Source organism: Nymphaea colorata, chromosome 14 (assembly GCF_008831285.2).
Source record: "Nymphaea colorata isolate Beijing-Zhang1983 chromosome 14, ASM883128v2, whole genome shotgun sequence".
NCBI classification, from domain to species: domain Eukaryota; kingdom Viridiplantae; phylum Streptophyta; class Magnoliopsida; order Nymphaeales; family Nymphaeaceae; genus Nymphaea; species Nymphaea colorata.
The window spans coordinates 7,885,915-7,898,957 of NC_045151.1; positions in this window are offsets into that span (position 1 = coordinate 7,885,915).

The window sequence follows — 13,043 nt, forward strand, 5'->3', positions numbered from 1 at the left end:
CTACAATATTATTTAATATTTCATTTCAAAATTTTGTCTATTTCAGCAATACATGTGTAAAAATGCATGCGCATTGCTGAACTCAGACCTTGATCTCATGAAATCTAGCTTAAAGTTTCAAAGTTTAAAGCTAATAAGAAAAGAGAAGCTCCAAACACCATGGCAGACCATAAGGTAGGGCAATTCTAGGTTGTTCTTCATTTATTTTGCTTCTTACTATTTATTTTTAAGTCCAATATCTGTGGGAGGGTTTCATTTTCATTCGTATTCATAGCTGAGAATAATATCCAGCGAGGATGACCTATGATCAAATGTACATTTTAATGCCTTCTTCATGCATGAATCAAATTTTCTAAAGCAAAACCCATGAATCTATCGTTTAAAAGGGTGCCAAGGCCATGCATGTATCAAAAATAGCTTGCCAAAACATATTTTCGACTTCCCATCATGAGAGGGTTCCACAATGAGAAAGTGAGAGAGTGACTTATATTTGCTGTAATATATAATATAACTGTCTATTAGGGACAGATGCATTCTCACGAATGTGATCTACCCTTACATGGCAAAAGTCATAATGAAATATGTATGAACATCCACTTAATTTCTTTCATCTAGAGTCATTTTGCTTCATACATTCATGATATAATCGATTAAGGGTGGTGGTAAAAACCCAGCCATCGACCATCATGGTTTGCATGATAAGAGGTCTCTTATCAAATTTTCTATTTTAAGATACAAAACACACATCTATACGTAGATATTATGATTTATATGTATGTGAAACCTCTTATTAAAACTTAGTTTTTCTCTTCAAAATCAGGTTGGAACATGTTTCCAAATTGGTTTAAAAAAAAAAACCATCACTTTGGTCTTCGTAGTTCAAAACTACAATATTATTTAATATTTCATTTCAAAACTTTGTCTATTTCAGCAATACATGTATAAAAATGCATGCGCATTGCTGAACTCAGACCTTGATCTCATGAAATCTAGCTTAAAGTTTCAAAGTTTAAAGCTAATAAGAAAAGAGAAGCTCCAAACACCATGGCGGTCCATAAGGTAGGGCAATTCTAGGTTGTTCTTCATTTATTTTGCTTCTTACTATTTATTTTTAAGTCCAATATCTGTGGGAGGGTTTCATTTTCATTCGTATTCATAGCTGAGAATAATATCCAGCGAGGATGAGCTATGATCAAATGTACATTTTAATGCCTTCTTCATGCATGAATCAAATTTTCTAAAGCAAAACCCATGAATCTATCGTTTAAAAGGGTGCCAAGGCCATGCATGTATCAAAAATAGCTTGCCAAAACCTATTTTCGACTTCCCACCATGAGAGGGTTCCACAATGAGAAAGTGAGAGAGTGACTTATATTTGCTGTAATATATAATATAACTGTCTATTAGGGACAGATGCATTCTCACGAATGTGATCTACCCTTACATGGCAAAAATCATAATAAAATATGTATGAACATCCACTTAATTTCTTTCATCTAGAGTCATTTTGATTCATACATTCATGATATAATCGATTAAGGGTGGTGGTAAAAACCCAGCCATCGACCATCATGGTTTGCGTGATAAGAGGTCTCTTATCAAATTTTCTATTTTAAGATACAAAACACACATATATACGTAGATATTATGATGTATATGCATGTGAAACCTGTTATTAAAACTTAGTTTTTCTCTTCAAAATCAGGTTGTAACATGCTTCCAAATTGGTTTAAAAACAAAAACCTTCACTTTGGTCCTTGTAGTTGAAAACTACAATATTATTTAATATTTCATTTCAAAACTTTGTCCATTTCAGCAATATATGCGTAAAAATGCGTGCGCATTTTTCTGGGTTTAAAGCTAATAAGAAAAGAGAAGCTCCAAACACCATGGCGGACCATAAGGTAGGGCAATTCTAGGTCGTTCTTCATTTATTTTGCTTCTTACTATTTATTTTTAAGTCCAATATCTGTGGGAGGGTTTCATTTTCATTCGTATTCATAGCTGAGAATAATATCCAGCGAAGATGAGCTATGATCAAATGTACATTTTAATGCCTTCTTCATGCATGAATCAAATTTTCTAAAGCAAAACCCATGAATCTATCGTTTAAAAGGGTGCCAAGGTCATGCATGTATCAAAAATAGCTTGCCAAAACCTATTTTCAACTTCCCATCATGAGAGGGTTCCACAATGAGAAAGTGAGAGAGTGACTTATATTTGCTGTAATATATAATATAACTGTCTATTAGGGACAGATGCATTCTCACGAATGTGATCTACCCTTACATGGCAAAAGTCATAATGAAATATGTATGAACATCCACTTAATTTCTTTCATCTAGAGTCATTTTGCTTCATACATTCATGATATAATCGATTAAGGGTGGTGGTAAAAACCCAGCCATCGACCATCATGGTTTGCATGATAAGAGGTCTCTTATCAAATTTTCTATTTTAAGATACAAAACACACATCTATACGTAGATATTATGATTTATATGTATGTGAAACCTCTTATTAAAACTTAGTTTTTCCCTTCAAAATCAGGTTGGAACATGTTTCCAAATTGGTTTAAAAAAAAAAAAACCTTCACTTTGGTCTTCGTAGTTCAAAACTACAATATTATTTAATATTTCATTTCAAAACTTTGTCTATTTCAGCAATACATGCGTAAAAATGCGTGCGCATTTTTCTGGATTTAAAGCTAATAAGAAAAGAGAAGCTCCAAACACCATGGCGGACCATAAGGTAGGGCAATTCTAGGTCGTTCTTCATTTATTTTGCTTCTTACTATTTATTTTTAAGTCCAATATCTGTGGGAGGGTTTCATTTTCATTCGTATTCATAGCTTAGAATAATATCCAGCGAAGATGAGCTATGATCAAATGTACATTTTAATGCCTTCTTCATGCATGAATCAAATTTTCTAAAGCAAAACCCATGAATCTATCGTTTAAAAGGGTGCCAAGGTCATGCATGTATCAAAAATAGCTTGCCAAAACCTATTTTCAACTTCCCATCATGAGAGGGTTCCACAATGAGAAAGTGAGAGAGTGACTTATATTTGCTGTAATATATAATATAACTGTCTATTAGGGACAGATGCATTCTCACGAATGTGATCTACCCTTACATGGCAAAAGTCATAATGAAATATGTATGAACATCCACTTAATTTCTTTCATCTAGAGTCATTTTGCTTCATACATTCATGATATAATCGATTAAGGGTGGTGGTAAAAACCCAGCCATCGACCATCATGGTTTGCATGATAAGAGGTCTCTTATCAAATTTTCTATTTTAAGATACAAAACACACATCTATACGTAGATATTATGATTTATATGTATGTGAAACCTCTTATTAAAACTTAGTTTTTCTCTTCAAAATCAGGTTGGAACATGTTTCCAAATTGGTTTAAAAAAAAAAACCTTCACTTTGGTCTTCGTAGTTCAAAACTACAATATTATTTAATATTTCATTTCAAAACTTTGTCTATTTCAGCAATACATGCGTAAGAATGCGTGCGCATTGCTGAACTCAGACCTTGATCTCATGAAATCTGGCTTAAAGTTTCTAGGTTTAAAGCTAATAAGAAAAGAGAAGCTCCAAACACAATGGCGGACCATAAGGTAGGGCAATTCTAGGTTGTTCTTCATTTATTTTGCTTCTTACTATTTATTTTTAAGTCCAATATCTGTGGGAGGGTTTCATTTTCATTCGTATTCATAGCTGAGAATAATATCCAGCGAAGATGAGCTATGATCAAATGTACATTTTAATGCCTTCTTCATGCATGAATCAAATTTTCTAAAGCAAAACCCATGAATCTATCGTTTAAAAGGGTGCCAAGGCCATGCATGTATCAAAAATAGCTTGCCAAAACCTATTTTCAACTTCCCATCATGAGAGGGTTCCACAATGAGAAAGTGAGAGAGTGACTTATATTTGCTGTAATATATAATATAACTGTCTATTAGGGACAGATGCATTCTCACGAATGTGATCTACCCTTACATGGCAAAAGTCATAATGAAATATGTATGAACATCCACTTAATTTCTTTCATCTAGAGTCATTTTGCTTCATACATTCATGATATAATCGATTAAGGGTGGTGGTAAAATCCCAGCCATCGACCATCATGGTTTGCATGATAAGAGGTCTCTTATCAAATTTTCTATTTTAAGATACAAAACACACATCTATACGTAGATATTATGATTTATATGTATGTGAAACCTCTTATTAAAACTTAGTTTTTCTCTTCAAAATCAGGTTGGAACATGTTTCCAAATTGGTTTAAAAAAAAAAAACCTTCACTTTGGTCTTCGTAGTTCAAAACTACAATATTATTTAATATTTCATTTCAAAACTTTGTCTATTTCAGCAATACATGCGTAAGAATGTGTGCGCATTGCTGAACTCAGACCTTGATCTCATGAAATCTGGCTTAAAGTTTCTAGGTTTAAAGCTAATAAGAAAAGAGAAGCTCCAAACACAATGGCGGACCATAAGGTAGGGCAATTCTAGGTTGTTCTTCATTTATTTTGCTTCTTACTATTTATTTTTAAGTCCAATATCTGTGGGAGGGTTTCATTTTCATTCGTATTCATAGCTGAGAATAATATCCAGCGAGGATGAGCTATGATCAAATGTACATTTTAATGCCTTCTTCATGCATGAATCAAATTTTCTAAAGCAAAACCCATGAATCTATCGTTTAAAAGGGTGCCAAGGCCATGCATGTATCAAAAATAGCTTGCCAAAACCTATTTTCGACTTCCCACCATGAGAGGGTTCCACAATGAGAAAGTGAGAGAGTGACTTATATTTGCTGTAATATATAATATAACTGTCTATTAGGGACAGATGCATTCTCACGAATGTGATCTACCCTTACATGGCAAAAGTCGTAATGAAATATGTATGAACATCCACTTAATTTCTTTCATCTAGAGTCATTTTGCTTCATACATTCATGATATAATCGATTAAGGGTGGTGGTAAAAACCCAGCCATCGACCATCATGGTTTGCATGATAAGAGGTCTCTTATCAAATTTTCTATTTTAAGATACAAAACACACATCTATACGTAGATATTATGATGTATATGTATGTGAAACCTCTTATTAAAACTTAGTTTTTCTCTTCAAAATCAGGTTGGAACATGTTTCCAAATTGGTTTTAAAAAAAAAAACCTTCACTTTGGTCTTCGTAGTTCAAAACTACAATATTATTTAATATTTCATTTCAAAACTTTGTCTATTTCAGCAATACATGCGTAAAAATGCGTGCGCATTGCTGAACTCAGATCTTGATCTCATGAAATCTGGCTTAAAGTTTCTAGGTTTAAAGCTAATAAGAAAAGAGAAGCTCCAAACACAATGGCGGACCATAAGGTAGGGCAATTCTAGGTTGTTCTTCATTTATTTTGCTTCTTACTATTTATTTTTAAGTCCAATATCTATGGGAGGGTTTCATTTTCATTCGTATTCATAGCTGAGAATAATATCCAACGAGGATGAGCTATGATCAAATGTACATTTTAATGCCTTCTTCATGCATGAATCAAATTTTCTAAAGCAAAACCCATGAATCTATCGTTTAAAAGGGTGCCAAGGCCATGCATGTATCAAAAATAGCTTGCCAAAACCTATTTTCGACTTCCCATCATGAGAGGGTTCCACAATGAGAAAGTGAGAGAGTGACTTATATTTGCTGTAATATATAATATAACTGTCTATTAGGGACAGATGTATTATCACGAATGTGATCTACCCTTACATGGCAAAAGTCATAATGAAATATGTATGAACATCCACTTAATTTCTTTCATCTAGAGGCATTTTGCTTCATACATTCATGATATAATCGATTAAGGGTGGTGGTAAAAACCCAGCCATCGACCATCATGGTTTGCATGATAAGAGGCCTCTTATCAAATTTTCTATTTTAAGATACAAAACACACATCTATACGTAGATATTATGATGTATATGTATGTGAAACCTCTTATTAAAACTTAGTTTTTCTCTTCAAAATCTGGTTGGAACATGTTTCCAAATTGGTTTAAAAAAAAAACCTTCAGTTTGGTCTTCGTAGTTCAAAACTACAATATTATTTAATATTTCATTTCAAAACTTTGTCTATTTCAGCAATACATGCGTAAAAATGCGTGTGCATTGCTGAACTCAGACCTTGATCTCATGAAATCTAGCTTAAAGTTTCAAGGTTTAAAGCTATTGAAATGATATTTTTTGGTCATAAATCAGTTACTTTCTATAGAACCAAAGGAAGTTCTAGTTTCATTCAAATCTTCATCCTAGAGTTGCTGGATTTATTCATGAACTAAAGATTTGCATGGGATTAATCCATATTTCAAAATGTTGCAAAATCATATCCAAAAACCTAATTTTCATTTCTCTCAAAAGAGAAGATCAAATATGCTGAAATTTTCCAAAGAGTAGATGAATCTTTTGGCATAAAACTTCAAATCTGATTTTGTTTTAAAAAAGAAAGTTTTTTAAAACTTCATGTCTAAGTCAACATGAATACCCAACACTAATGGGAGCATGTTCTCAAGAGAAATATTCCTCTTGTTGATTTAAATACTTAACTTGAGAAAAAATAGTCTAAATTTCAATTATTTTCCATCATTTTCTAAGAAACAAACTCCTTAGAATCGACATTTTTGTTTTTCAGCTATATAAACTAGTATAAAATCTGATTTTATGGCTATTTTGAAATAAAGTTTGATGTTGTCCATGTCTCTTATATATTTTCAAGATTGATTTTAACATCATTTACATGATTTTCATCATTTGAATGATTTTATGTCAAGTCTCAAACTTGTAGACTGCATCTCTAACTCTTGTGCTTAATAACATGTCAACCATACTTAGAGAAAATCTTACATTTCAATTAATAATCGATCTTTGTATGTGTGGATCATGAAATGAATATTTATGTTGAATGAATGTTGAGAAGTTATGAGAGAGGAAAGAATGAATGTCTCATGTAGTTTCTCTTTTCTTTCATGCATTGCATTCACACACCAAAATCAATTGCACATACAAACACATTCTTAAGAAATTAAGTAGTCATATTTCAAGTTGAAAAAAGTGTCAAGTCATATGGTAATAAGAATGTCAAAATCTCTCTTAACTTCAAAAAAAAAAAACACAAGCATTATGCCCTAATTTGATCAAAATACGTTGAAAACAATATGATTTCTAACATATTGGAATTTTCATTTCATCAAAAGGGTGAAATTTACTTTTTCCCAACCCAGAGGAAATGAGAACTCATTTAAAATCAAGTTCATATCTCTTAGACATAATCATGTGATTTGGCAAAAAGAAATTTCAAAAATCAATCTGTTTGCTAAGAAAACGTAACTATCTTTTATCCAAAATCAATACATTTGCCAATTGGACTTAACCAGTTTTCTAAAAACTTGATCACAAATTGATCTTAATTTCAATCCAAAATCATGCAATGATCTTGAGTTCACGACAAACGACTAGATATTCACCTCCAAAATTCCAAATTTTTCAATCAAATTTCTAATTTTTTATGCAATATTGCGGTTTAAAATTACCAAAATTATCAAGCAAAACTTCAAAATCTTGGATCAAAGCCATGATCCAAGTCAATTTTCAATACCCTTGCCATTTTTCCATTTAGAATGACACATTTTTTTACCAAAAAATCTCTCCAATTTAAACATTGTTCAATTTTCTAATTTTGTTCAAAGAATTTCCCTAACAATAAATTGAATTTTCAAATAGCTGGCCAAAACAAATTAACTTTTTTTAAACTACTTGTCTAAATTTCATTTTGATTTGCCTAAAACAAGCTTAGAAATTGCTTTTCAGAACGAAGTTCAAAATGAACTTTCAATTTCAACTCTCTATGCACAAGCATATAGGATTGCATCAAATGACTTGTACACAATTTGAGAAATAGTCCTTGGTTCAATTATCATTGTTAAAGATAGTATGGTTGGAGCTCGTACCGATAGGCAGTCTTTTTTTCTTGAAATTTTCTCAAAACCCAATTTGAAATTTTTCTACTTTCCATAACTCCCCCCACTCAATTAATGCCCCGAGAACGGGAGTGGTGTAAACAGATGGCAACTGTGATTGGACTTGTCATCCTTCGTCTAAGGATTCCTTAGATCATATACAAGTATTTTTCACAATGTCATATATCAATTGCATGAACCTTTCATGGCCATGCCTATCAGTATCATATTTGTATTCTATATGGCACATATGATGAGTAATTTACTAGTTTCGTCCATAGCATAATAATGATGATGTTTTCTATACTAACCGGTTGTATCACATGTCACTATTAGATAAAAACCCAGTCTAGAATCACTATCTACCCTTTAATATAGTGTGTCCCAAGAGGGAAGCAATGGAAAACAATGTCAGACTTGAGATTGCTCTTCATCGACTTCAATCAGACACGAAATCAATGTGTTTTGCGTTTGCTAAACAACATGTTTCAACTAATAGCTCAAAGGTACAAGACCTACCACTTGATTGGCAGCCCCTCCATTTATTGGCTTCAGAAGAGTGCGCACGAAAACACAATCGGTCATACAATCTCATTTCATCAGCCTCAATTGAACATACAATCACACTTCATCAGCCTCAATGGAACAAGCAATCGTAAGGTTTTGATATGTACAATTGGAGTCCCTTTATTTACTGGCTTGAGGAGCATGCACATGGAAACACGATCAGTCATACAATCGCATTTCATTGACTTCAATCGAACATATAATCACCTTTAACATGTTTCCAAAACATGCAACTGTAAGGTTTTGTAGTACAAAGCTATGCATGATTGCACAATTTGAGTTTCTCCATCTACCGACTTGAGGAGAGCATACACGAAAGCATGATCGATTATACAATCGCATTTCATCGGCTTCAGTCAAACCTTGCCCCTAACATTTTCTTGATACATGCAACCGTAAGGTTTTGTTGTGCAATGCCATACATGATCAACCGTAAGGAAAGCAACTAACAAACGATCACACACAACTTCGCACAGCAAAACCATACAACCGTATGCTCTCCTAAATGATGTGTTTTATAAAAATGAGTCGGCCGTTAAACATGTTAAGGGCGATTACATGTTCGATTTCGTATCTAATAGTGACATGCTCCTCGAGTCGAAGACTGGAAGACTCTAATTGTGCGCTCGAATGTCGATCAAATGGTCTCAGGATTTATTCTTTAAGCTGTTGGTCAAAACACATCATTTAGCAGAGGTGAAGGATGATTTTGTGTTCGATTGAGGCCGACGAAGAGAGATCTGAGTACGATACTATTTTTCGGCACTCTTTCATCATGGACATACCAAACTATTGTTTTTGGGTATAAAAACGGCTAGTTTTTTTCAAGTTTAATATGGTAAAGTTGTTTTTCTCGAAAAAACCTCGATAAATTAAAAAAAAAAACTAAAAAAAATGTGAAAGCAAAGTTCTGGTAATGAAAAATGAAAAAAGTGTGAAGGAACGTGAAAAAATGCAATAAAACAAAACATGGCAAACACACGAAAAAACATTAAAAAAAACATAAAAAGTGGGAACAAAACGTCGTTTTATTTATTTTGATGTTTTTTAAAGTGTTTTTTCATGTTTAACGGCTGACTCATTTTTAACGCTTTTCTCCTTTTTTTTTCTGAATAAGCCATGTTTTAAGTGCACGAACACACATAACGTGTACCTTTGATAATGGAGGACAGTTTCAGAATTTTCATGATGCTTGACATTTAATATTATTTTTCCACTCAGTGAAGACGGTGGAGCAGTTATGTTTTTTAAGGCATACAGTAAGACAGAAAAATACACTTTCCATGTACAGGTCAAGAGAATAAATTCTCCTTTTTTATTGTGTCTGTATGCTAAAAAGACATTTTGGTTATCCCAGTATGTTTTTTCTTTGATTGAGGTCAATATTGGAAAATGATTTTTGGGCCCCACCTGTATACTATATTCCATTATCGGATCCGAGAACTTCCAATACCATGTGATAGCATCACAGGCCTTTGCCTTTGCACAAAATTTTTGCCCACAGGCCTGCGCACGCAACGACCTCTTGATAGAAGAAGGTGGGCACGTTTCCCTACCCAACCATTCTTATTTTCTTTTCTTTTTCATTTTCTTGAGTGCACATTGAGGATGTTGATTTGGTCATACTAAAGGTACCAGTTTTTCCCTTTGGTTTATTTCTTATGCATGGATGGCCATCATACTACAATGATATTGCAAGTTATGTGGTTTTCTCTTGTGTATACACCTCACTCTTAGCTTTTCTCAATTTGATGATCATGTGACAAACATTGTTCAGAGTTTGAGGATCGCAATTTATAAGCATGGTATTATTGTATAGTTTCTATTGCTATGCATACATGTTATGGAAACAGACCTTGCATACATATATGAACTGACATTATTGCAAGTTGGTCCATGAGACCTGCATTTGCATTTTGATTGATCAACATAGGCGTAAGTTGCTGTAAGAAGTATTTATGCACACACAATTTTTGTTCTGTTGATTGATTGCTCCCATCTTCAGCCCTTTTCCCTTTTGGTTAGAACTGAATTCAGTGGCCGGAGCTAAAAATTTTGAATGAGGGTGGCAGATTTTTAAATTTTGATTTTTTTTTATATAAGACAAGTGATATTTTCTAAAATTTAGATGTAATTTTTCAAAAAATAATAATAATAAAGTAAGGCCAGGGTTCATGAGAGCCCCCTTGTCTCTCTGTATACGCTGAATTGCAGAAGATGCGTTGAATCAATTAACTAAAATAAAAAAGAGGGAGAATTCACCGACCTGTTGCCATGCTGGTACGCCGATAGTCAGAGGCACCAATAGAGAGAGAGAGAGAGAGAGAGTGTTCACCGATGGTCGACGGAAACTGCCAAAGGCTGATAATGGTGAGAGATACCATCGAGAACTCGGTTGGACGGGAAGGTTGACAGAGAGAAAAAAAGTAGCAGAAATGAGGAAATTGTGGGAAGGGAAGGTTTATATACCTTTTATGAGACAATTTTCGAATCCACTCCATAATTTTATACTATTGCTTATTAAGACTGTCATAATCATAAACTCTTTATCCCCCTCGTTTCTTAAGATTTTATTTGTTTAAAGAGGCTTGCGCGGTTGCTGACAGATCCTCGCTGTTGAGGCGCTATCGCTACCCAAGATCACGCTCAGCAGGGCGAATCGATTTTAAGTTTGTGATCTGCCACCGCTTCTCCTTCTATCACAGGAACAAAAAAGGCGGATGTTCGTTGGTCGGTAGATGGTCGTGTTGCTACTTTAAAAGTATAACACCAGAGCTATTGGCGTGTTGTGCTGCAGCCTTTTCGTGAGATGAAACCGGCCTCTAACCTCCCTTTGTGGTTAAGGAAAGTTGCACCGTGGATCACCTAGCTTACTGGTCGGGAAAACATCGTGACTTGGAGAAGATGGAGAGGTCACCGGCAGCAACGTCCGTCATCTTCAAATCGTCATCCAATCGGCCATGGAAGGGATGACTTTAGGAGAAGAAGAGAGATCAGAAATAGAGGAGGCCGCTGGCTATAGGTAGAACTCCGGCTACACCGATTGAGGTCGGACTAGAATCCGGCCACCACCATTGACAAAGCTGGAGAAGAAAAGAGGAGAGAGAAAGCGAAGGCCAAATGGAATCAAATCTTCATTCAAGCGTAATCCAAAAAGTCCTAATTACAAAGCTTATATACATGAAAAGCGTGTCGGTTCACTTAACTCCTAACCCGAGACGGTACAAAGAACTTAAAGTAAAACGATCCTAACACGTCTCAAACCGAAACAGTACAAAAGAGTAAATAAACATAGGCAAAAAGGACGTCTGGATTGGATCTATGTTGCGCCGCTCTTTCTACGAATCCGGACCCTGTGGATCGCTTTTTTGACTTGCGCCCATTCTCGACTGTGCGCCATGCTGCGGCCTGCTGCTCACGGGTCTCCCTGCCGAGGCTAACCTCACAAGGCAACAAGGACAAACCTATCGAGTGGTAATCGGCGTGCCCAGCTGCTACTCACGCCGCTGGTCAGCTCCGCTCTAGTGCTCTCGACCATGCCTTCAGCAGTCCTCCAGTGCCAAAATTAGGCACCTATCAGTTGTGCCCTTTTGTTTTAAAATTTTTAAAGAGATTTATATGTTTATAAATTCCTAAAAGACGGTTTTAAAGTCAAAAATCTGTTTTACCCCATTTTAAGTTTCATAAATTATGAAAAGGGTTTCTCGAGCTGGTTTTTAACAAAACCCGACATTTGAAGTTTTCGTTTTATTTCCAAGACATTCTATGCGTCCGAACCGTTGTCTTCCTTATTCCAATGAGGACAGATTAGAACTAATGTATTTTACCCTTCTCGAGACTTTGAGAAATTTATCTAGATGCTTTCTTAGACATAAGGGAACGGTCCCATGCTCTAAACTCTTTTGGAAATATATACATTTTAGTTAGTGATAATGGTTTTATTATGAATCCAACTTATTTGGAAAAATGTATTATTGAAAATGGATTTTTGATTTAGATCCATCTCGCTTGGATATATATATATATATATATATATATATATATACACACACACACATCAGTTCTCATAAACAGATTTGGATGCTGTTCAATTTTGTTGTATATCGTACATTTTAATAATTGTAAATGGTTCTACATATGGCTCTATCTTGTTTGAGATATATATTAATTGTGAATAGATATAGATATAATTTTTTGCTCATTTTAAAAAAATAGATTCTTTAATTATTATAAAATCAAATTTCGGATATAGATCCTATTGGCTTAAAAATACATATAATTGTTGTATAGCGTGTGTGTGTGTAGAAATTAAATATTTTAATTGTTTTAAACGAATTTGTATGAGATTTGGTCTAACTTGAAAGCATATGTTCTGGATCTTTTAAAGGAACTTGGATTTATAAAGTGGTCTTAGTTTAAATCTTATATCGACTTGGATTCA